The following is a 25,609-nucleotide window of genomic DNA, read 5'->3' as shown; positions in this document are numbered from 1 at the left end:
GAAGTCATTGGATTTGGCAGAAGCTAATGATTGGTGGCCCTCCACCTTTGCTCCATGTTAGTTAGAATCACCCTGGAAATTTTTTTTAAAACTCCAGAGCAAAGTCCCATCCAGATTATTTGGATCAAAAACTCTAGGGGGAAGCGTTGTTCGCTGGTGTTTTAAAATATCTCCTTAGGTGACTCCATTGTTCAGAGGGTGTTGAGAACTAGTGCTCAACTACTGAAATGAATAATACCTAATTATATCATTTAAGCAGTAAGTACATTCAAGTACAATTTTACTTAATTTATCCTGACAAACTAACAATTCGTTCATTCATTATTCATTAAATATACATTTATAGAATGCCTGCTGACAGGTGAGCATTTTCTAAGATGTTGACAATTAATGATAAATGTTTGGGTTTTATTCTCAAGGACATTACAGACATAAAAGGAAAATTATTATTCTATTTAGGTATGACTTACCATTCACAGAAAGTTGCTCAAGTAGTTTTGAGAGAAAAGCGATTTTAAAAAATTCTTTGTGGTTTTGATATCGTGAGGTTTTTCAAATAGACCAGACATTTTTTTTTGTAGTTTTCATTGTTCATTTCATCCCACTGTCAAAAATTTAGCACAGTCTTATTATACTTCCTACACTGGCAACTGAACTCAAACAGAGTAAAACACTTTACCTTTTATCTCTACATGCAAGACTCTAAAATCTTCTTTGAGCATTCAGTAGAGAGCAGCAGTCCTACTTTATTTCCTTATAAGCTAACTTTTAAATTTTTCTTACAGGTTAGAACTAACAAATGAGTTCAGCCATATTGCAAGTTCACAGATCAATATGCAAAATCAATTATATTCTATGTACTTGTAAATGGTATGAACATGAGAGTAAGAAAACAATTGTATGTAAAATAGCGGGCTGGGGGAGGGAAGGGGTGAAATGAGCTTGGGTTTCTTTGTGAGGTGAGGACAATGTTCTAAAATGGATTGTGAGGCTGGTTGCAAAATTCTGGTAAGCTACTAGAAAACAATTAAATTGTACACTTAAGATAGTGAAATTTTCTGGTATGGGAGTTATATTTTAATAATTTCATTAAAAAGTTCCATTATAGGACTATCACATGTCATCTCTCCTCCCGACAGTACCACCTCTATAGTCATTTTCCGCTTAACTCTGGCCTTCTATTTCTTAAAACAAAAAACAAAGCCAAAAAAAAAAAAAAACCAACCACTCAAGAGGAGTGAAAGTGCACCCCTAATTTTCTAGCCTCAATGCACCCCTAATTTTCTAGCTTCCTCTGGGTTCTTTTGGGTGTTTTTTTCCCCCTGAGTTCTCTGTGTTGGCATTCTAGATTCTATCCATGGAACTCTACATAGACCAAATTCTTAGATAATCAGAACCAGTCTCATGGCATCAAATACTCTCCACATACTAATGAATTCCATGTGGATCTCTAGCTTAGTGTTTGTCTTAAACTCTGTAGCTGTCTGTCCTGGCTGCCAACTCAATATCTAAAACTTCATTTCCAGTGCTTAACTCATTATTCTTCCATACACGTTCCAAACCTTTTTCTCCCTCCATGTTCTTCACTGTCTCAGCAAATGACAACTTGAGCCTTCTATGTGTTTAGACCCAAACCTGTGGAATCCTTCTTGATTTCTCTCTCTAGCTAAATCTTGAAGATGAGTTTTCATTTCCTGGGCTGCTACCCTCCTAGTCTATACCACAATGATAACATTAAGTCTCATTCTGGTGCTCTGGGTTGTCCAGTGGGGAAATACTAACATTCAAAATGTTTACTTAATCACCATGATTTTAGTGCAGTGCCTCTCTGTTCTTAGTATGACATATATTCTATATTTCATAAGCTCTCTTGTGCAACCACTAAAAAGTACTCTTCTGGTCTTTTTGTTGGAGTAGCAGTCCTCTGTCAGAGTAGAGAGGGACAGGAGATTTAGGGATTTGTTTCTTTTTTATATATTATTTCAACCAACATCTCTGTACTCAATCCAATCTGTTTAACCAGTTTATTTCTTTCTTTTTAAGAATTTATTTATTTATTTGAGAGACAGTGAGTGAGAGAGAGCACAAGCAGGGGAAAGAGCAGAGGGAGAAGGCTGGATTCCAGGATCCTGACATCATGACCTGACCCAAAGGCAGATGCTTAACCAACTGAGCCACCCAGGCATCCCTCAATGTACTTCAGAAATACCTGGTATTATTCAGTAATGCACTGTTTGAGAGTTTTCCCCATGGTCAGCTGAATTTTCAGTTTTCTAGGTTTGCTCTTTCAGTTGCCACTTTTTCAGGTTTTTGCTGTATCTATAATTTTGTATCTATTATTTCCTCTCAGACCCTGTCTTTTGATGTTTTTCCCTTAAAATCTTTTTTTTTTCCTGTCATTGGAATGCAGTCTCTGGAGAACCAGCAATAAGCAGTTTTTAAAACTTACGTTTGCTCATATATCCATTATCTTTTTAATTAATTCCAATTAAGTTTTCATCTTTACCACTTCACTTAAGCTATTCTTTTCATGGCCCCAAATATTTCAGTTTGCTAATCCAGTGCTCAACATCTCAACAACTTTTAACAAAATCGTTCACTCATCTAGTCTTGAAATATCATTAACACTTGGTTTTCAGAATACCATTTTCTCACTCATTTATGGTTTTTCTTCCACTTCAGGGGAGATACCATCCATATGGGTTTTCTTAGCCGGCTTCTATTTTTCTTCTAGGCCTTGATGTATTGGTGAATTCCAAGGGTTCTGGTCTTAGATTTCTCTTTTCTATCTACATTTTCTTTAAATGAGTTCATTTATTTACCATGGACTTCAAATTTGTTTAAATGCATAACTCTAAAATTTATATACAATTCTGACCTCTTCCTTAAGGTACAAAGCTGATTGTACACATATCTTGTCTACAACTAAGTAGACAATACAAGACTTGCTTATATCTTGTTCTTCTAGCCACTCCATTTCCTTTCTTAATCTGATCCCATTCTCTTCCCTTATTACCTCATCTTCATTATTTCCACAGAGATATTCGGGTCAGTTGCCTTGGGCTGTAAGGCCTGAGGGCTTTTCCATTTTCTACTTCTTCTAAATGGAGAACTCAATCATCTCATCACTGCTCTTTATTTTAGCTCCTGTATCAGCACAATGGTTCCTTCCCCAGTATTTCTCTTCATTCTGAGTTTATCTTTTTTTGAACCTTTTGGATTTTGCTCATCCCATACCTTTCTCATGCTTGTTATCCATCTCAGGATAGTTTGTTCATTATCTTGCTTACTTAAGCTTTCCCTTAAAATTTCAGCCTCTTGTCAAAAGAAAGAATAAATGAATATATCATATAATGAGAGAAGAACATTAGTATTTAAGGAGATGGTGTTTGACACTGAGTCACCGAAACAGTCTGGTGTTAACATTAAGATAGCTGCTTAACCTTAGTTTCATTTTCCTCAAAATTGAACATGCAGACTATCAGAAAAAACAATGGCTAGTGTTAGTTAATAAGGAGTGATCAGAAAGTTAGTAATACATCAGAAAGCATGCTGTAATAGGACTCAGGAAAGAAGTCTTCAAAAGGAGGACATGTCCAACAAGTGTCAGGTCATTCTAAGATATTAAGTTAGATATGGAATGAAAAAGGCCTCCTAGATGATGCAAGGGACAAAAGGAGAACTGAATATATTGGTTTTCTTGGATTTTTTCTTTATGAAGGAAAGTCAAAAGATGGTGGGATATTGGATGTGAGAGAGCAGGGCTTTGACTAAACTCATTTGATAGTGGAAGAGCACTCACCATTTGGGGAGAGATAAATAGCTGCCCACTTTTCTTCAGTGGGATAAACCTTGGTTCTTTGAGTTCAGTGATAAACAGTATAGAACTGTACAGTCTCTTTCTAATAAACTTTAGGTAGCCTCTCTTTCATGTGCCTCAAACTGGTTTTACCATGGCATAAATTCCTTTGTTATTTGCTTACAATTCAGTTTATCTGCCTTGTATTTATTGGCTAAGCATCCCATATTTTGGCATTAGGTTGTCCTTTCCATTTAGTTTTCAGGGTTATGTACTTTGATCATTTTTCTATATATGTGTAGGCACTTCATTTAGAAGGCTACATAGTTGAGCTAAATTAATGCAGAAGTCTGTCAAGACTTTCATAAGATGTCTTGTAGTTTTTGTTCTTAAAGTTCTTCCTATTTTCAGTTGGATTATAAAAAATTATGTATGACACATGTATTATTTAATACATGTGATGTATAAAGTTTATTGCTTACAAAAATACTTATCTTCCCTATTTGTGGAGAGTTGAATAAAAGATATCCATTTGATAATATTTCATGTGCTTTGGCAAAGTATTTGATAAATACATTGGCTAATATGATGCAATCTATTGTACAGTAAAATACTGTAACAAGGAAAGAAGACATGTAAGAGGGCTTCAGGAGTGATCTTCTTCTGATCTTAAATAAAACATTGTCCATCTAGCTACAACATATTGATCTAGAAAAGAATTTTGGTCTATTTAGATATGCTGTAAAGCAAAGAACTCTTTGGAGCTCTTTCTTTTAATTGTGTTGGACAAGCTATTTCACTTCCTCTCAGTTAGGAAATCAAACATGTATCAGAATTTTAGAGCAATGTATATGTTTCTAAGATAACTTCTAGCAAAATACCTATAATTCTACCTAGGGACTCCACCAGAAAACTCTCAGAACTAATAAATCAGTTCAGGGAAGTTGCAGGATGAAATCAACATAGAAAAATCAGTTATGTTTCTATACACAATGAACTATCTGAAAGAAAAATAAAGAAAACAGTACTATTCACAATAGCATCAAAATCAATAAAAGACTTAATAAGTTCAACCAAGGAGGTAAAATATTTATATTAAGAAAAGTAAGACATTGATGAGAGAAATTGAAGAGAAAACAATTAAAATAAAAGGTACTTCATGTTCAGGGGTTGGAAGAATGACTATTTCTAACATTCCTCTGCCACCCAAAGTCATCTATAGAATCAGCACAATCCCTATCAGAATTTTAATGGTAAGATTTACAGAGATAGAAACAACAATTATGAAATTTTATAACCACAAGGACTCCAGGATTGCTAAAAACAATCCTGAGAAGGAAGAACAAAGCTGGAGGCATGACACTTCCTACTTCAAAATATATTACAGAGTAATAATAATCAAAACAGCATGGGACTGGCATTGAAACAAACACATAGATAAGTAGAACAGAATCAATAAATTAGAAAGAAATCTTCATATATTTGGTCAACTAACACTTGACAGAGGAGCCAAGAATACTCAGTGAGAACAGGATAGTTTCTTCAATAAAGGGTGATGAGATAATTGGATATTCACACACACAAGAATGAAACTGAACCATTTCTTATACCACTAACAAAAATTACCTTGAAATGTATTAAAGATATAAATGTAAAACCTGAAACTGTAAACTCCTAGAAAAGAAACATAGGGAAAATTTCCTTAATAATCTTAGCAACAGTATTCTTTAAATGATACCAAAGCATAAACAGAATAGAAAATAAACAAGTGGGACTACATCAAACTAAAAGCCTTCCACATAGCAAAGGATATTAGCAACAGGTTGGAAAGACAGCCAAAGGAATGGAAAAAGTATTGGCAAACCATCAATATGACAGGGAGTTAATATCCAAAATACATAAAGAACTCATAAAACTCGATAGAAAAAAAAAACAAATAATCCAATTAAAAATGGGCAGAGGAACTGAACATAAATTTTTCAAAAGAAAACCTACAAATGCTCAACAGGTACCTAAAAAGACACTCGACATCACTAACCATCTGAGAAAAATACATCCAAACCACAGTGAGTTACTGCCTCATACCTATCAGAATGGCTGTTGTCAAAGACAAGAGAGAACAAGTATTGGCGAGGATGTGATGAAAAAGGAACCCTGGTGCACTGTTGGTGGGAATGTAAATTAGTGTAATTGCTATGAAAAACAATATTGATGTCCCATAAAAAATTAAATATAGAACTACTATCTGTTCTTAGCAATCCCACTTCTGTGTATACATTTATAGGAAATGCGATTACTTATCTTGAAGAGAGAATCTGCATCACCATATATATCGCAGCATTATTCACAATAGCCAAGCATGGAAACAACTTGAATGTCCATCAATGGGTGAATGGATTAAGAAAATGTGGTGTGTGTGTATGTGTGTGTCTGTATATGTGTATGCATGTGTGTATAGTATACATAGAAATAGTATTTAGTCATAAAAAGATGAAAATCCTATCTTTGCTTCAATATATATGGGCATTATGCTAGGTAAACTATGTCAGACAGAGAAAGTCAAATATTGTATAATATCATTTATATGTAGAATCTAAAAGAGCCCAACCTTTAGAAATAGATTGTAGATTGGTGGTTGAAAGGGGCCAGGGGCTGGGGAAATAGGGAGATGTTGGCCTAAATGTATAAACTTCCAGTTATAAGATGAATAAATTCTGGGAATCTAATGTACAGTATGATAATTATATTTTAACAATACTGTATTATATATTCCAAAGATCTTAAATTTTCCTACCACACACACACACACACACACACACACACACACACACATTGGTAATTTACGTGAGGTTATGGATATGTTAACTAATCTTATTGTGATAATCCTTTCACAACATATGCACATATCAAATCAAATCATCACATTGTATATGTTTAGCTTACACAGGAAGTCAATGATATCTCAATAAAGCTAGAAAAAAAGTTGATATGTGTTTGTTCTAAAATTAACTTGGAATTTCTTTAAGCAACTCCAAGGATTAAGAAATAGGCCTCAAGTCCATTAAGTCACTACTGAATAGGAAGGAATAAAACTGTAACTCCAATTTCAGAAATTATTTTAAAAATGGAACTGTCCAAAGAGTAAAATATCAAAAAATTATTTAAAGAGATAGAAGATAGATTATTATATAAATGAAGTAGATTACTCAAGCAATCAGAACTGAGTGCAGCTCCATATGGGTACCTGCTAGAAGAGCACAAGATAGAAGTACAGGGAGGCAATATTTCAAGTATGCTTGCTATGTATCTATTATGGGTAAACCCAATTGGGAGGAAGTAAAAACATGTCTCAGAGAATAATCTAAATCATCAAAATATTATAAAAAAGCCCAATTATTTTACTGTAAGGTCATAACACAACTGAATATATTCCTGATAGAACTAAATGATTTTTTACTTTGAATAAAAGTTACTGCCTCTTTGGAAATTTTTCATTTTTCTTTGTAGGAAAATAAGCTCAAACTTTTATGTTGAAAATGCCAGGTAAACACTTGCCTTATACTGTATTTATCATTTAAAACTTCAACCTCCTACTAATTGAAAACTGAAGAAAAATAAAAAAATAAAAAATAATAATAAAACTTCAGCTTCCTGTCTGTTTTCCTAAGGCCAGTGGCATGCATTCTTATTAAAGGCTGAAGTAAATGACCAGCTACCTTGAGGAGTAAGGGTGACTGACATTAAAATACTTAAAAGCCAGATTTCTAAAGTGATGTTATTAAATATTAAGCATCATTATAATAATACCTTAATAAAAAGCCACTAGTTCTATTTAATTTAAACTCAGAAAAATGATTTATTTTGATGAATAAAAAGGCAAGAAGAGCATTAATTTAATCTAGACTTCATGTCATTTATTTAATTTATGCAATTATAGAATTATTACAGACACATTTCAAGTGATCTTTTGTGAAAGAAATATTAATGCTCATGAAAAGACAAACTCAAGTGAGTGTAGGTAGGGTGCACTATATGCTATTTAAGAGACCTATAAAGCAGTGCACAATAACTTTAGTATGTTCTAATTCAGTTACACAGAGAGTGATAGGTCCTGGACAGACCATGGTTGTGCTAAGGGTAAACTCCAGGTCTGTTAACGGACTCACTACTGGGGCCCATTAGTGGCACAGAGGGTCATGATATTCCATACATATGAATCTGGCCTGCCTCTATTTCTGGCTCAAATGGAAGCCAGATAATTGGTCACTGGCTACCACTGGTACATCATCCTCTGTGTGAGGAGTGTGTGTGTGTGTGTGTGTGTGTGTGTATGTGTGTGTATCTTCTATATAGCATTCTCTTTTAATCCACACCAAAGATCTACTGAAAAAAATTTTCTTGGAGAATCACATCAATCTCTTACAGAATGCAGCCTACCAACCACACTGTCATAGTACTGAACAAGCATAGATTTCCTCCAAAAAACCCGAGCAACAGAAAGCATATCCTACAAAAAACATGCTGCTGATAAAACGTATGTGGCAACCAGGTCTCTGGAGATTTGGAGACACTGCCTTCCTTCAAAATAGATTTAAACTCACAAACAGAAAACACTGTGAGTTCTGTTCTCCATGTGAATGAAGAAGACATTGCACTTGTAAATAGAATACCTAGGGAGAGTTCTTAAGGAACAGTTTGCACATTTTAATTTAATTTAATTTAATTTAATTTAATTTAATTTAATTTAATTTAATTTTTTATTTAATTTTAAGACCCTTTTATAGTGCTTATTCTGTGTAACACAATTTTTTCCCTTGGTAGTCATGCACTGTTTAATCCTGAAAACAAACCAAGGAAGAAGATACTATTTTTACTCTATTTTACAGATGAGGTGTACATAGTACTTTTTAAAAGTGATTATGTTTGTCATGATATTCTGCTGCTGCAGAGAATGTGATTGAACAACAGTTCTAAGGGCTGTCTTTTGAAATCCATCACCATGTTTGTGCCAAGGCTGTATGTCACACAGGCGGCTCTAGGACAGTGACTTAGTTGGTAGGATATTAAGGGAAACTGGTTTTTGGCAGACATGTGGCTGCCAGGACTCCTAGATGGCTGACTTTGCCAAACATTCTTGAAACTGCCCCTTGAATGGTGATGCAATATGCTTCCACACAACCTTTTCTTTTTTTTTTTCTTAAGATTTATCTATTTGTTTTAGAGAGAGGGAGAGAGAGAGAGAAGAAGCAGAGAGAAAGAATCTCCTTACTGAGCATGGAGCCTGATACTGGGCTTGATTTCATCTCTTTGAGATGATGACCTGAGCCAAAATCAGGACTCAGACACTTACCCGACAGAGCCACCAGGCACCCCTCCACTCAACCTTTTCTAAGCTCAATTCTGCCAAATTGTTCTAAAGGATGAAACATGGAAATGTTTTATTTTGTGATTTTAGTTTGTTCCTAAATTGTGAAAAAATTTAAAGAATGCAAGGAATGAAGAAAAACACAACAAAAACAAATTAATTTCCATTGTGTTTGATTTCACTTATGATGTAAGTGCAGAATCCTAATTAATATGCCTGAAAATAATTCAACATCATATTCAAGAAAATCAGAAACGAGTATCAATAGTGTTTTAAAAAATGTGATGAAATACCACCTCACACCTGTCAGAATGGCAAAATTAACAACACGGGAAACAACAGATCTAGGCGAGTATGTGGGGAAGGGCAATCCTTTTGACTGTTGGTGGGAATGCAAATGGTGCAGCCACTCTGGAAAACAGTATGGAGGTTCCTCAGCAAGTTAAAAATAGAACTACCCTATAACCTAGCAATTGTACTACTAGGTATTTACCCAAAGGATACAAAAACACTGATTGGAAGGGGCACATGCACCCCAATGTTTATAGCATTATTATCAACAATAGCCAAATTAAGGGAAGAACCCAAATATTCAAAATGCTCATCAACTGATGAATGGATAAAAAAAGAGTGATATATATATATATATATATATATATATGCACATATATATAGCCTATCTTGCCATTGCATATATATGCAAATCTTGCCATTTGCAATGATTGGGATGGAGTTAAGAGTGTAATATGCCAAGTAAAACCAGAGAAGGACAAATAGCATATGATTTCACTCATATGTGGAATTTAAGAAACAAAACAGATTAACATAGGAGAAGGGGAAAAAGGAGAGAAACAAACCATAAGAGACTCTTAACTATAGAGAGCAAACTGAGGGTTGCTGGAGGAAAGTTGGGTGGGGGGTTGGGCTAAATAGATGATGGGTATTAAGGAGGGCACTTGTGATGAGCACTGGGTGTTATATGTAAGTGATGAATCCTAATTAATGTGCCTGAAATACGTCAATTCTAATCCTGAAACCAATATTACAGTATATGTTAACTGACTAGAATTTAAATAATTTAAAAAATAAAGTAAGAATTTGAAAAAATGTGATGCGGAAACATATTTGCTAATACTCAAAATTCATTCTTCAAAAGAAATTAGATTGAGGTGAGGTTACTTTTTGTAACATGATAAAACTATCTCATATTGTATTAGTTCTTCTAAGTTTGTAAATGGGACTGATCACTTTTCCAGGATAACTGTTAAAATTGCTGGATCTATAAATAAAAGATTTATAAAATTAATGTCAAAGCTGAAGGAAAGTAAGTTTAAAATTTTTTTTAAGTAATTAAACATTAGCTTAGTTTTCTAATTGAAGAAAAAAGCCTCTAATCTTTAGCATGCAAAACAACACTCCTGAGATATCAAAAGTCCTATATTTTAAGACTATTATATAAAGGCACCTAATATTTCCTGATGAGAGTTTCTGTGAATTCTAAGTGAATTTTTTTCTGTTAAGAAGAAAAAAATAATAATCTTTTGAGAACTGACACAAAATTCTGGATTTTTAAAATGATGATAAGATCATAATTCAACTGATAACTTAAAACATAAAAGTAATTATTAAATTTGTATATTGTATTGTATTATACATTCATATGAATGTGTAATGTGAAATATACAAATATATAACATTATTTTGTCATTTTATGCTAATTTTTAAAAAGTCTCCAAATTCTAGAATATTTAGGTAAATATAGTGCACAAAATAAAAAAAGAAGTTAAGATTGAGGCATGTGTTATTCTATTTATTAGAAGTAAGATTTCAGTGCTGTCAAAGTCTTGTGCTTGAGTCAATAACTCTGACTTAGAGCTGCATTCCAAGCCACATATAGCTTTTGCAAATACTTTCTATTCAATTGTCTTCATACTAGATTATAGATGACTTGAGTACAAGAGCCAAGACTTATTCACTTTTGCATTCCAACCAAGAGGAAACCAGATATGAAACTGTGCTTTTTTTTCAGTGAAATTCTGTGTAATACATATTGTATTTTATTGAAACTTAGAAATCATTGATTATAAAATGTAGCGCTAAGACAGCAAAAACAGTGCCAATTCTTAACATCCATCTCTATTTAGGAGATGATACATGTACAAAATGTTGCCTCTTAGGATTCATGAGATATGATACTGCCACTTTACTATCGATTCTGGGATCCTCCGTGAAACTTTAAAAGAAATACCCATGATCTCGAGCTTTGGCCCTCTTGATTAAACTCTTGAATTCAGCCAAACCATAGTCAGTACCTTTCAGGACTGGAGTAAAATATTCACAGACTTCAATCCCTTGTGTAACTTAATCTACAGTGTCTTGAGTATCTTCTCCTCCCAAATTCCTACCTCCTATTTTTTATGGGATCATCAGTAGTAATTTTGTTCAAAACCCACCATTTTGTGTTTTTGTGGTCTATATTCTATACACATGCTTCTTCAGTCTGTTCAACTCATTTTGTCCTGTCTTTTGAGCCTGTTTCCCACTCATCTGTCTCCTGGTTTTTTAATTTGCCTGACCCAAACTCTACTGTGTTTATAGCAGGTACCTACTTTATTGTTTCTTATTCAAATGTGTAAAAATGTAACTGTCTTTTTCTATAACTCAACTTCATTCCACTCAGTAATGGAATACTTAATCTTGCCAATTCCAAGTAAATTCAGTCAAATTTATTTGTTTAATATGGGTTTATAATTCAATCATGTTAAGATTTAAATGTATTTCTGAGGTTTTCTCCTTACTCTTCCATAATGAGGTTAATTAAATTATGAGGCCTGCTAGGCACACCTGTTGCTAGAGGGTCATTGTGGACATAGGACACTCTAGATTCTTCAGGATATAAAACAGAGCTGAGGTCTTATGCTTGGGCATAAGAATGGTGAACTGAATGGAATTAAAGTATATTTTTTCTATTTCCCTTTTTGTCTTCTGCCACTAATGACCTACTAATACATTGAGCTCTATCTTCATATAATTTCCAGTGGGGATGTTCCAAGCTGTACTGGGAAAACCATCTCATGGCAGGCCCAGTAACTTTCTTGCAGTGACTTTCTATACCTTATTTAGAGACAAGGAGAGCTTTCAGATTCCAGACAGCATGAGTGATTGCTAGACATCAGAAGCCTTCAAATGCTTCACATTTCCATAATGAGATTTCTTGTCTCCAACACTAAGTTTATTGTTTCTGCCTCAACTCAGATATAAAAACACAGGTTATCCCTACTCTTGGACTCCAAATTTGAAGGTGGATTCCAGACTGGGAGGTGGAGGCAGTGATTTTACACCACTACGCACCTACTCTCTCCCACCTATCTGTCCTCTACCACACACACAAATTACTTCTAACACATTAGATTCCCCCTCCAAAAAAAAGCTTTCTCTTTTTCACAAATCCTGAGGTTTCAGGCAGGGGAAGAACTTCTTTGGCCAATACATGTGGAATTTCTTAATTTATGTTCCAGATTAGTATCCTGCCACACTCAGTTAACGTCTTCATACTCTTTTAACTTTTTCCTTCATTTTCAGGGATGAGAGAGACATGGCTTTTTCCAGAGGGTGCTACTAATTTAAAGCCCTCTTAATCCTCTATTTTCCTATACTTCCCTTTGGCTCAGGTTCAAGAGATGTTATGAGTCTCTTTACTCTATGACCCTGGGAATAACTTTCATCACTCCAATCTCCTGTGGGCTTTCCTTCATGGGTATTTCCAAAAACTCAGGGCATTGGGGTGCCTGGGGGGCTCAGTCAGATGATCATCTGACTATTGATTTTGGCTCAGGTCATGATCTTGGGGTCCTGGGATGGAACTCCATCTGGCTCCCCACTCACTGGGGAGTCGACTTGTCTCCCTCTTTCTCTCTGCTCTCCTCCCTGCCTGCTTGTATGCTTGCTCTTGCTCTCTCTCAACTAAATAAATATTTTTAAAAAAATCAGAGTATTTATATGATGAAATTTTAAAGTGGACACTGAGCTAATGAGATGTAATTGATATCATCTTTCATACTGTGATAACAAAGGTGAGAATTTTCAAATAATTTGGATGAAACCAGCTATGTGACTTTAAATGCCCATTTGATTTAAGGTATAGCAGGGCTGAGAATGAGAATATGAATGAAAGAGGATTTGGGGTTGAAATATGTTTTGATATTTAGAGTTGATAAAAGGTGGTTCCTTACATTTTTAATTAAAAAATAATTTAAGATTCATCAGAGAAGTCATGAAACCTCTGATTTTGCATTTGGGGACAGTGAGTAAATGAATAAATGCTAAGGAACACTGGGAAAAAAGCCAAGCTTTTTGTTTCATGCCACAAATAGTGTTTTAGAAGGATACATTTATATTCTGCTATACTTTTTCTTGGTCACTGCCAACCCCAAAGTTCATCGTCTTTCCCATTTATTCACTGAAAAGACAGCATATCCCTCGTAGTCATCCCTACTTCCTGAAGTCCTAACACTTTCTGGGTTACTTTATTGTCCAGGTAGTTGATCCAGGCACTACTGTAATATTTCATTGCCTTCTCTCCAGTGACCCTCTTCCCAGCACTGTGAAAGCTTCCCACGCCCCCACCACCTGGGTCACACTTTGACCATGCAGTTGTCCAGAACTGCTTCACTTCTAAAATAATAAATACATTGTTTTGTCTGACCAAAACCATCTAACCTACTCTTTCAATTTAAGTAACTCAATTCCTTCACATTATTATGTATTCCTAACCCATGGAGTCCTCTGCTTTCTCCACTGCAGCTCTCTCGTCAGAATTGTTTTACGTCTTTCATAAGCTTTAGTGTTATGTCTACTTCAACCACCCTCTTTCTAGTATCTTCATCTCCTCTGCCCCATTTTCTTTTCATCACCCCTGTCTTGTAAAGTCTGTCTTGGTTGACATTCATACATCCCCTTTCTCCATGCTGGCATCTGTGTGCATGAAGAATGATTTAGATGATCACAAAATCACACAAGTTCATGTTTAAAGTATCCATTGCTATCCTTGACATAATTAGCTCTTTTTCCTTTCCAAAAGCAGTTATTTCAAACGTTCTCCACTGTCCACAAATTTCTAACTCTCCCATTTCCCCTTAATTCTCAACAGATGATTTCATCTTTCAACTTCTTTATACTTCACAGAGAACATAGGTAATTACTCCTTTAAGTTCCTTCAACCAACTTATAATTTCAACCATTCTACAATTTCATCCCTCTTTGGCCTCTACCTCTTCTTTGGATAACATACTCTCCTGAATTATCTTCAACTTGAGCTACTGATTCTTCTCTATTTTCTCCTTCCAAATCTCCTTTCTATTAATTCCACTATGTCCAGTGTTTTTCACAGGATGAAAGGCAGGAGAAAGGAAAACCTTCAATCATGTATCCTTCTTCAATTTTGCCCTATATTTCCCCCCCCTCTCTCTCAAAGCCAAATTTCATGAAGGGAATTGTCTGCCTTTACTTTCTGATGATTCTAAATTCTACTGCAGTTTTGCCTACCCTCACACCACACAGTGAAACTCCTTTTGTCGAGGTCACAGTGACCTCTTTGTTGCTAAATCAAATCCAGCACTTTAGAATATACAATTTATTTTCACCTTCCTGCTTTTCTTTGAGTATTATTTCACAGTATTATCTACATTTTCAGAGTAAGAAACATATTCTTAAAGCTAATTTGGTTAACCTTATAGACATAACTATAGCTGGCAAAAGTTGATCTTGAATCAAGGGTTTCTGACTTGGGATACTATATTTTGCTACAATAAAACAAGGCGAACCAATTTTATTCTTGTATTCATTATTCCATGGATAATTACATTTATTTTTTGCTTATTATCATATAGTCCCATGGCCTACATTGATAGCAGATTCCACAGTATCTGAAGTTATTAATAATTTAGATGACCCAGAAATTTCTGGGAAAAAGGGAAGCTAATGAGAACAGTTGTGCCTCATGAATTTCTGAGCAAACATAAAGACACTGAACATGTTAAAGACATTCCTCCTAAGTAATGTAAATTGACCTAAGCAAAAATCTAAAAAAATAAAATAAAACAGTGAAAGAGTAAAATCTTAGCCATTATGAGGAACTAGACTGGGCTAAAAAAACAAATATTGAATGATAGATCTCTGATCTGGTTTGAAAAAAAATCCAATCTTTCCTCTTTTTCTTTATAAATTTCTTTTCATTGAGAAACTTATATTTTGGTGATAAGAAAATTATGCAGAAGAATAGTTATAATCCACAAGAATTTTCAGTTCATTGCTATAGTATTGGTATGTGTAAAGCACTCTGAAAGCAGAAAATAAGCTCTCCAGAGCAGGCTTTTCAGAAGAAATAGCACTTGAGCTAAGACTTAATGGATTACAGATGTTTTTCAGGTGGTTAAGAAAGGAAAGACATTTAAGCAGAGGGACCAGCATGTGCAAGATGCAGAAATATAGATATCCTGATGTATTTAGAGAACTACAACCCATTGTTCCAAGGAAGTATTAGTTAAGGCTTTAAAAAATATAATTGCCAGGGTGACAATTCAAAATAATTTGGAGGAATAAAACCCACAGAGTGGATTTATTCTTCACACAGTGGAAAATCTCCAGAGTGGCTGGTTTCAAGCACAGATGGATGGAAAGATTTAAAAGATGCCATCAATTCTGTTTTGTGTTCCTTTCTTGTCTTTCTCTCCCTTTACTTCCTCTCCTCCCTCTCCCTCTTTTCTCTTTTTCCTTCTATGTTAGACTGATCCTCACACAGGCTCTTACTTACCACAGAGAAATAAAAATAGCTACCAGCAGTGCTAAGCTAATAAGTTCATTCTTGTATTCCTGAGTCACAAAGTATGTATTCATTTTATGACTAGTGTCCTGTGCATAAGTGCAAATTTCTTGATAATGTGTCCCCTACAGCCCTATCCCATTTTATTTTCTATTGTTTACCTATATTTCAATTATACACATACCAGGTTAAGAAACTTCTAGATGAATGGGGAGCATTTGTCAGGAGTATAATAAATTCTTATGTGGGAAAAATAAGATAACTCTAGTAATTTTAGAGATAATACAGGGATTGCTGTCATTTGTGACAATTCAGACAATTATTGTCTTTACTATGTTTTTTTTAAAAGATTTTATTTATGTATTAGAGAGAGAGAGAGAGAGAGAGAGAGAGAGAGAGAAGGGCAGAGACATAGGCAGAAAGAGAAGCAGGCTCCATGCTGGGAACCCAACGTGGGATTAGATCCCGGGTCTCTAGGATCACGCCCTGGGCTGAAGGCGGCACTAAACTGCTGATCCACCAGGGCTGCCCCTCTTTACTATGTTTATGTCATAATTTAACCAATTATGTACCAATGTAAACAGAGTTTTTTCATTACTATTAAACTCTGCAAAAAGTTGCTTGTACACACAAGTTTGAAGCTATTCCCTTTGGTTGTCTTTTTAGAAGTGGAAATGCAAAGGGAAAAAAATGCACAATTTCAAATGTACATATATTGGCCAATAGCCTTCCAGAAAATAATTCCCGGTTTTTAGTTGCATTAGCAATCTACTTGTTTGAATTTTCTAGCAGCACACACTCCTTGAAATTCTGTAGCTTTCTAATTGTCAATATGATCATACAATTCTATTAGCAGAGAATTTCTTTGTGTATATTTCCACAAAGCAGGATCTGTCTGTAGTTATTTTATGTGTCCATTTATGGTGTGGTTAGTAAAAGGTGAAAGAGATGGTTGTTTTCGCACTTTTACTATCTGGTGGCTTAATTTTTAATAATAATATGTTAGTGTGTCGACCTCATGTAGTATGACAGGTGTGAGAAGGAATTGACAAATCCAACATTTTTACAAAAACAATAGGTTAGCAGCGCAGATTAGAAAGAAAGGAGCCAAATGAAGATGGCATATATTACTGGCATCCTGTCTTACATGGAAGGGCCAGGAAAACAAATGAGAGAACCATTTGGATGTAATTAGGAAGCAGGAGGCAGGAAAAAGAAAGAAAAGTCTGTAAACGAAGGAGCAGATGATGCCTCGATAGCCAAACTCCCCAAATCTTTCAACTTGCCTTGCCTGCTTGTTCTGCTGAAACAATGTATGTGGACTCTCACTGAAATGTACTCAGTCTTGAGATTATTAATAATTTTGAAACTGAAACCAGCTGCATACAAAATACTGTAGACCAAATGCTTCAATTGATTCTCCTGGCTTTATTGATCCCCTATTAAGACATTTATCTCATTAAATTGCAGTTTTATTTTCAGTGTCCTTAACTAAACTCTGAGCTCCAAAGAACAGTTCCGATAGCACGTTTGAAAAGTATCTCTGTATGTGCCGCATACTGGATGCTTAATGAGAATTTTTAATAAACTAATTTATGAATCAATTTTCACATGTCTTCACGCGGTTCCCTCCCACCTCCCATTCAAAGCAACTGAAACCCAGAATAATACCTACCACCTTTTTAAAATCATTTGTCCATTTAACAAAATACTTATTCTTAGGTCCTGAGGATATAATAATTGGCCTTGGAAATTTCTATGCCCTTGATGTGTCATACTTTAAATAAAGTGGGGCAGGCAAATGAGAAGTAAAAAGGAACTAGTATTTGAACGATTGACCGCTATGTACAAGACATAGTGTTCTGCACTTATGTGCATTATCTGCAATCCTCAGAACAGCTCCAGGGTCATCCTCCTGTGTGCATGGGGGGAAAATAGGGCTCATGGCTACTTATGAAATGTCTCTAAGGTTTTAATACTGGTGGTAAGAAGATCCAGGATGTAAATGCCTATTTTCTTTGCCCTGTTAAATGTTGCTAGTCCTTATTTACTTTATGGAGCTAGACAGTATTTTTCTATTTATTTCCAGTCAGATACAATGAGAGGGTAGTGAGATCATCATCAGCACCTCTTTCGTTCCTAACAATGAAAATTGATACTAATTCCATTTTTTGTCTCCTTCAGGTTTTCATGCCTAAAATATATTTTCTATATTTTTCTCCAATTCTTCTTCCTTGTTATATGCTTCTCATACTAGTAGTTGAAATGGGGTTTCCAGATCCTGGAAAAGATAACCTCTTGAATAACTATATCTTTTGCACCAGTGGCCATACATGATACTTCTGTTACCCACTTCATCACTTTTGCATGAGCCCGAACGTTAGGTCTTATGATGATGGTGCAGATCGCACCTGTTCTCACCACAGAGTCTCCTTAGAGTAGCACTCCCAGGCTTAGCTCCAAGCCTCTGCTAAATTGCCTTTTAAAGTCAAGATACAATAGTTTTCTTCTCAAGTACATAATTATTCTGATTTATGTATAAGGACTACCTGCCATTCTTGCTTTCACTCATTCCACATTATTTAGGTTCTAAAGCTACAGCTTTTCGTTTTTTTAGACAAAGTTTCTGTGTATATCAGGCTTAAATTCTAGTAACTGTCCTAGACCAGAATTCCTGGAAGGTAAGAAGAGACATACTTGTTACCATTCTAGCTACTTTGCCTCCTTTTGATGATGATGATAACAACATTCTGATGAAAAAAAAAAAAAGACCTGATTCAAAAAAGACCTGATTCATGCTAATTTAGGAGTTCAGTCTTTAGGGAATGTTGGAAATTGTGTCCTTTTTTATAGCAGGTTTGGAGAGGATGCCAGTGATGAAATAAATCCCAAATTTTCTGGATATTAGAGTATCAAGAAAAAAATGGCACTTTAAAGGAATAATGAGAGTCAAATCTGGTGATTCTCAGAATTTGTTTCCCATACAAATCATCTGGGGAGTTTTTAAGAAAGTCTTGATTTCCATCCTACACCCCATACCCATTAAATTAGAAAGTGGGTAGGTAGGACCTAGAAATCAGGCTGCTGTTGGTTTTTTGGTTTTTGGTTTTAACTGCCTGGGTTATTTCAGCACGCAGACAAGCTTGAGAGCCAATAATCCAAATGCGTTTTTATCAACCTTTAATGTACATGTACATCAACTGGGGATCTTATTAAATACAGATTCTGGTTTAATATATCTGGGATGGGCCCTGGGTTCAGCATGTCCCAAGAGCAACTGGATGTTGCTACTGCTGCTCTGCATGGTGCAAATCTAATAGCAAGGGTCCAAACAACAATTCTCACCCTGTCAGGACTGGAAGAGCTCTGTAGGTAGCCACTAGCCCTTTTCTGGGCAGTGGTTACTTCAAACCCTATTCACGACAGTGGAGGCATGTCAATGTTCCATGACGAGGACCACTTAAAAAGTTTTCAGGGAAGAGACTGCAATGTCTAGGTTTTCTGAAAAGTTTGAAAACCTCTCCTTCTTGATCCAAGCCTGAGCAAGAACTGTGGTGACCTACATCTGTAGGTGCTGATCCCCTCCAAGGTCTTCGGGAAATACCATTATCAGGACTTGCCTTCTATTTACCCAAAGGCCAAACCTCTAGGAGAGAAGAAAAGGCCAGGCTTTTCATCAACATGTGAAACTCCAGTTCTGTAGCTTTTGTCCATTCTAAATGTGTTTCATAAGTGAATAACTTAACTATGAATTGTCACACAACATAGTGGGTGATTAGACAGATGGTAGGAAAGACCTGGTCCTTTTGTGAAGGTACAGCTTAGAATTGGGCTACGTTTAGAAATGAGCTATTTAACCCCGTGAGTGATTACCCCAGTTTCTTACAAAAATATGTTCTAATTGATCATATTGCTTCATATTGCTTCTCCACCTCCCTCCAATTCTTTTCTCTTAGCTACGTGAAAATTCTGTTCTTGGAATATGTTTTTATTTTAAGATTTTTTTAATGTTTGATTTTTAAATGTACTTGAACCAGTATCCCCAATTTTTTTCTTAGATTAGATTTTTCTTAGATTAGAATTTAGAACAAAAACCCTACAATCATCAAAAATGGCTGACATACAAAAAGAAAGGGAAATGTATACGTTGAAGAAAGAGACCTTTTTTGCCAAACGAGGAATAAAATGACTTTGCATTTTAACCTTTCAGTCACAGGAGTCCTGATACGAATCCAAAATATTTGACTGCACTTGCAAAATGATATTCTTCCAATACAAAACATATTCTGTAATGTAGTCCTATTGGACTGTTATGTATTGGTTATGCCAATAATAAATGCCCAATAAAAGTCAGTGCACACTAAATCAATGATTCTAATGAACTTCATTTTCTACTGTGAATTTATTGTATAGAGTTAAGCAGCTTTTGAATAGGAAGTGGACTTAGTAGAAAAGTAGAGTAAGAATGTGTTAAAGAGAAAAAAAAATGACTCCCAAAATGCTTGTTTTCAAAGAATTAAAGATTACAAGTCACTTCAAATGATCCATCGATTAGAGAGACTCATCCATCAGAAAGGCTCTTTTGTCTGCAGTAACAAAAGAAAGATACATTTTAACATGCATCTTTTTTTTTATATCAGAGCAACCTTTTACATATGCAATCATAACACATCCACCCACAGTAGATTTCTATTACAAATATCAGCCATTCAGTTCATCTCATCCTAAACTGGGTCTGAGATGAATTCAACAATTCAGCACTGTTCATGCCAGCTCTAATCAACCAAGAAAATCCTTTATGGAAATAAAAATACTTCTGGTTTTCTGTTTATTTCTGTGACCTAGTGAAAGTAAAATCAACATAGACTTTAACTAGCAGGGTTCTGTTGACTAGAACACAGTAGGTTCACAGTACATAATTTTATTTTCCAAAGTATTCATATTGATTATTCTAAGATTTGTTTTTTTCTTTCCTTAGCAAAAGGATAATTAGGTATGTACTTAACACTCTTATAAAGGAAAATTCAAACATCTATTGTAAAAGTTGCCCAAAATACAAGCAGATTTCGTTACAACGAGTCAACTAAACTCAGCCTTTAATGGATGTGTAATGTATTTTTCAGGAGACTATAGTAGTTTCTATTACTGCTTTAACAAATTACCACAAAATTAACAGCTCAGAGTAACATCCATTTATTAACTGCCATTCCTCTCTCATCAGAAGTCGTGAGTACAGAGTGGTTTAATCAGTCCTTTACTTGGTACTTTGCAATGCAGAAATCAAGGTGTTAGTGGGGTTGTACTTTCTGGAAGTTCTGTGGATGAATCCACTTCCAAGCTCATTCAGGTTGTTTGTGAATTCAGTTTCATATGGTTATAGGACTGAAGTCCCTTTTTCTTGTTAACTGTAACTTAGGAGTCTTTATATTTCCTTAAGTCAGGAAATCTCCCTATTTTAAGGTCTGTAATGTCAATTACATTTTCAAGTTCCCTTTTGCCATATTACATAATGTATTCATAGATTCCACACACTCAGGCATGGATATCTTTGGGGCACCATAATCCTTACACATAGCCTAATATAGGTATTCTGAGAATATTGTGCTTCCCTTATGGAACACCAGTAGGATGGTTGATTATGATCAAGGAAGCTCAAAGATGGAATAAAACATTGATGTCTGAAGATTCCTCCTGGTTCAGGGAGACAAATATTTTCTAAGTCTTTGTGTATATTTACCTGTCTTTTCCAATATGTACTTTTACCACTAAGGTCTTTTAGAAATAATCTCCAGCTGGGCTAATTGACAATTACCACCAAACGGTTTGATTGAGAATGTTGGTATATCATGGCACTTCAAACTGTGTGTCCCGAGTCAAGCATAAAGCACAAAAATGAAATTAATTTGATCCATTTCAGTTGTATTAAATCTCTTATTTCAAAGAATCTTATAAGCCAACTTATATTCAGTTATTCTTCACAGAAATCTGTATATTAAATTGCTAAACACATTTGTAAATGAGATGGGGGAAATGGTAGTGGTTTTTGTAGGATAAAGTCTTTTGTGGACTAGATGGAGAAATCAGACATGCAGGATAGTTGGCTTCGCTAAATTTGAATGCTTAGATGATTCAGTGTAAGTGTTTTAAGATAAGCTAAATACCTGTATTGAAATTCCTCTCGTTGCAGTGAATGTTAACGGCTATTTACAAAAAATTCTGTAAATAAAATGAAGGTTTTTACTGTCAAAAAATGAAAGGATCATAAATTGAAAGCTGTCTCAAAGCAATAGTGCTTTTTAGCACCTGTTTTATGATTAGCATTGCACACACTCATTTGGATTTTGAGAACATGTGGGATCTTATAATTTAAGACAGAAATGTGAAGGAAACTGCTTTCCCAAGTTAATAAGGCAGTGGGGGTGAGTGATGAGGAGGAGGGCGGATGATGCTTTTCAAAAGGGAAAAAAACTTTTAGGTAAGTAATTTAATTTTTTAGGATTTTAAAATTATTAAATTATTATTCACTTAAATTTTTCTTCCTCTGACCATCCCAGTCTCCCTTTAAAGTACAGTGTTTTTTTACCATGAATTTTCTAGAGTTACCTTCTCTGGAGTATTTTTTCTTCATAATAAAATGGAGAATTCAGAATGTATGTGCAGTAATTTTTATACATTAACATTAAAATGTCCTCTCATCATACATTTCACCAGATCTCATAACTTTGAAAAATACTGTTACATAGTATTACTTGAAAGATTTACATAACAATTCCCAAAGTACATTTTACACTCCCATTAAATCAAAACTTCACAATGCCAAGAAAACACCTTAAGAAAGCTTATTAACACAAAACTATGAATTTGAAATGATTTAAAGTATATTTGAAAAATAGAAGTCTGTGCTATTTGTGAAACATAGTATGTGTGTACATGTACAAATGTAGAGTCAATGAATATCATAATTACGTTTTAATTATTCTGGAGTCTAAAATTTATGATCTTTCTGAGAGGAGTGACTGGTTAACAGTGCCTGTTGCATTGATTTCTTTAAGTTTTTAAGTGGAAGTTTCCTTTAGAGTTACAGGGAATTCCAATTTTCAAAATGAGTAAAAGAAATAGATGTTGTAAAAGTCTTTAAATTTGCCCACATTTCTATCCACAGAAAACAATTCCCATTTACTAATTCATATACAGTGCAAAGATGATATTCCTCTAATAATTTTGATATTCTCTTTATTAGCTTCTAGATATACCACATATCTCTGAGCAGCACTTTGATCTACTATCATGACCTTTGTCTCTCTGGTAGAGGTACACAGGTAAGAGACACAGGTGAAAGAGTAGATGAGAGACACAATATTAATTTCTATATTTGTGTGGTTCACGTTCGTTTTTCCCAAACTGGGGAGTAATCTTTTTGAGGATGGAAGAAGATTTATCCTTGTGCCAAGCATTAATGTCTTGCTTATAATAAGCATAGGCTAATATGTTTAGTAAATAAATAGTTAATGGTAATACTTTTATCTTTGTTAAAGATTCAGAATATAATACCCAAATCTGTAAGAAAAAGGACAATAATCCAAAGTTCCTTTGAGGTTGTGCAGTTTGTGATTTAGTGAGTTCCTAACGTTCAGTCATTCTGAGTTTACCTTCATTTAACTTACTATATATGTAAGCCTGGTCATCTTCATTTTCTTTCTTTCTTTTTTCCTTTCTTTCTTCTTTCTTTCTTTCTTTCTTTCTTTCTTTCTTTCTTTCTTTCTTTCTTCTTTCTTTCTTCTTTCTTCTTTCTTTCTCTCTTTCTTTCTTCTTTTTTCTCTTTCTTTATTAGAGAAAGGGGGAGGGACAGAGGGAGAAGGAGAGAAAGAACCACAAGCAGGCTCCATTCCCAGGACAGAGCCCAATGTGGAACTTAATCTCACATCCCTGAGATCATGACCTGAGCCAAAATCAAGAGTCTGATGCGTAATGGACTGAGCCACTGAGTGCCCCAATTCATTTTCAAATCAGTTATATCCCTATAAACACACTCGGACTTACATTTTCTATCATATACAAGTTTTGCATAAGTAAATATTCATTCCCACAATTTAAATCAGGTTTATTCCTTCCGTGTTTCTGTAGGGTTCATGGAATTGTCCTTGATTATTCTCCCTTATTCTCTAATCTCTTAAAGTTTTATGTTTTCTTACTATTTCTTTGCAGTTATAATTATCAAATACATAATTGGAGGGGCACCTGGGTGGCTCAGTCGGTTAAGCGTCTGCCTTTGGCTCAGGCCATGATCTTGGGGTCCTGGGATCAGAGTCTCTCACCCAGTTCCCTGGTCAGCAGGAAGTCTGCTTCTTCCTCTGCCCCTCCTCCTGCTCTTGCTTTCTCTCTTTCTTTCTCTCTCTCTCTCAAATAAAATCTTTAAAAAACTATAAAATTAAAAATACATAATTTTATCATTTTCTATATTTCTTTCTTTATGAGGAATAGCTTTATCTTTAAAATTGTGTCAATATTTTTTTTTCTCCCAGTGCATGTAGGGAAGATACATGAATCTCAATAAGTCAAGTGAATAATTAGTTTTGATGGACCTCAATTTTAGATGAGATTTCATCTCAGAGATTTTTTTAAAAATTTTAATTTTAGTATTGTCTTTATAAAACTTTGGTGAACTTTCTGATGAAGGTAAAATTAAAGTATATGTTGTAAGGGAAATATTTCAAAGTTGGATTTTGTATTTAGAAGGATTTTGAATATTTTTTACATTCATAATTCCTGTTTTGTTCTTCTTATCCCCTAAATTGTCAAACTTTTCCTTGGTATTCTGTATTTTAGTTTCTTCAACTGAAAAATGAGAGAGTTGCACTGCATTATCTCTAAAGTTCTGTGGTCTGACAACTTAATCAAATTCCTGGCCCTCATGAGATTTCCAAAAGAAAAAGGACATATGAATTCATTTTAAGAAAAAAAGGGGAAAAAGTCAAAGGGCTTAATAAATGAATAAATATATTAGATTGCTTAGAGCATATGGACCTTGAATCTAAAACAGTATCAATTTTATGGATTTTTGTTGTGTAATAAGGACGTTGATTCAATGAATGTGATGGAAGAATGAGTGAAAAAACTGCTAAGACAATTTTATGCACACTAGTTAATTCCAAAAGCAATAATAATAGCCCCCCTTTTTTTGTGGAGCCCTTCATTTGTGTGAAATATATTGCATGAATTAATTTATTTGATTTCCAAACTTCACAAGGAGATAGAACAAATTCATAATTTTCATGTAGACAAGTCTTAGGGCAGTTATTTTGGAAAAGAGGACAATTTTTTCTCAAAGCTAGGACTGCATACAATACTGTTTTTACACCTGCTATATGTTTATTTAGCCTGGGTTTGAAACTTCCACCAGTGAGTACTAGATACTAGTAAATTATTCATTTACACAGATAAATTCAGCCTAAGATATGTTCAATGACTTCTTTCATCCCAAAGTGATGTTAAACCTCAAGACCTAGGTATCTCTTTTTTTTCTTTAAATAAAGATCTTATGTATTTATTCATGAGAGACACAGAGAAAGAAGCAGAGACATAGGCAGAGGGAGAAGCAGGCTCCCTGTGGGGAGCCCAATGCAGG

This window comes from Vulpes lagopus, chromosome 16, assembly GCF_018345385.1.
Source record: "Vulpes lagopus strain Blue_001 chromosome 16, ASM1834538v1, whole genome shotgun sequence".
NCBI classification, from domain to species: domain Eukaryota; kingdom Metazoa; phylum Chordata; class Mammalia; order Carnivora; family Canidae; genus Vulpes; species Vulpes lagopus.
This window is presented reverse-complemented; position numbering follows the sequence as displayed.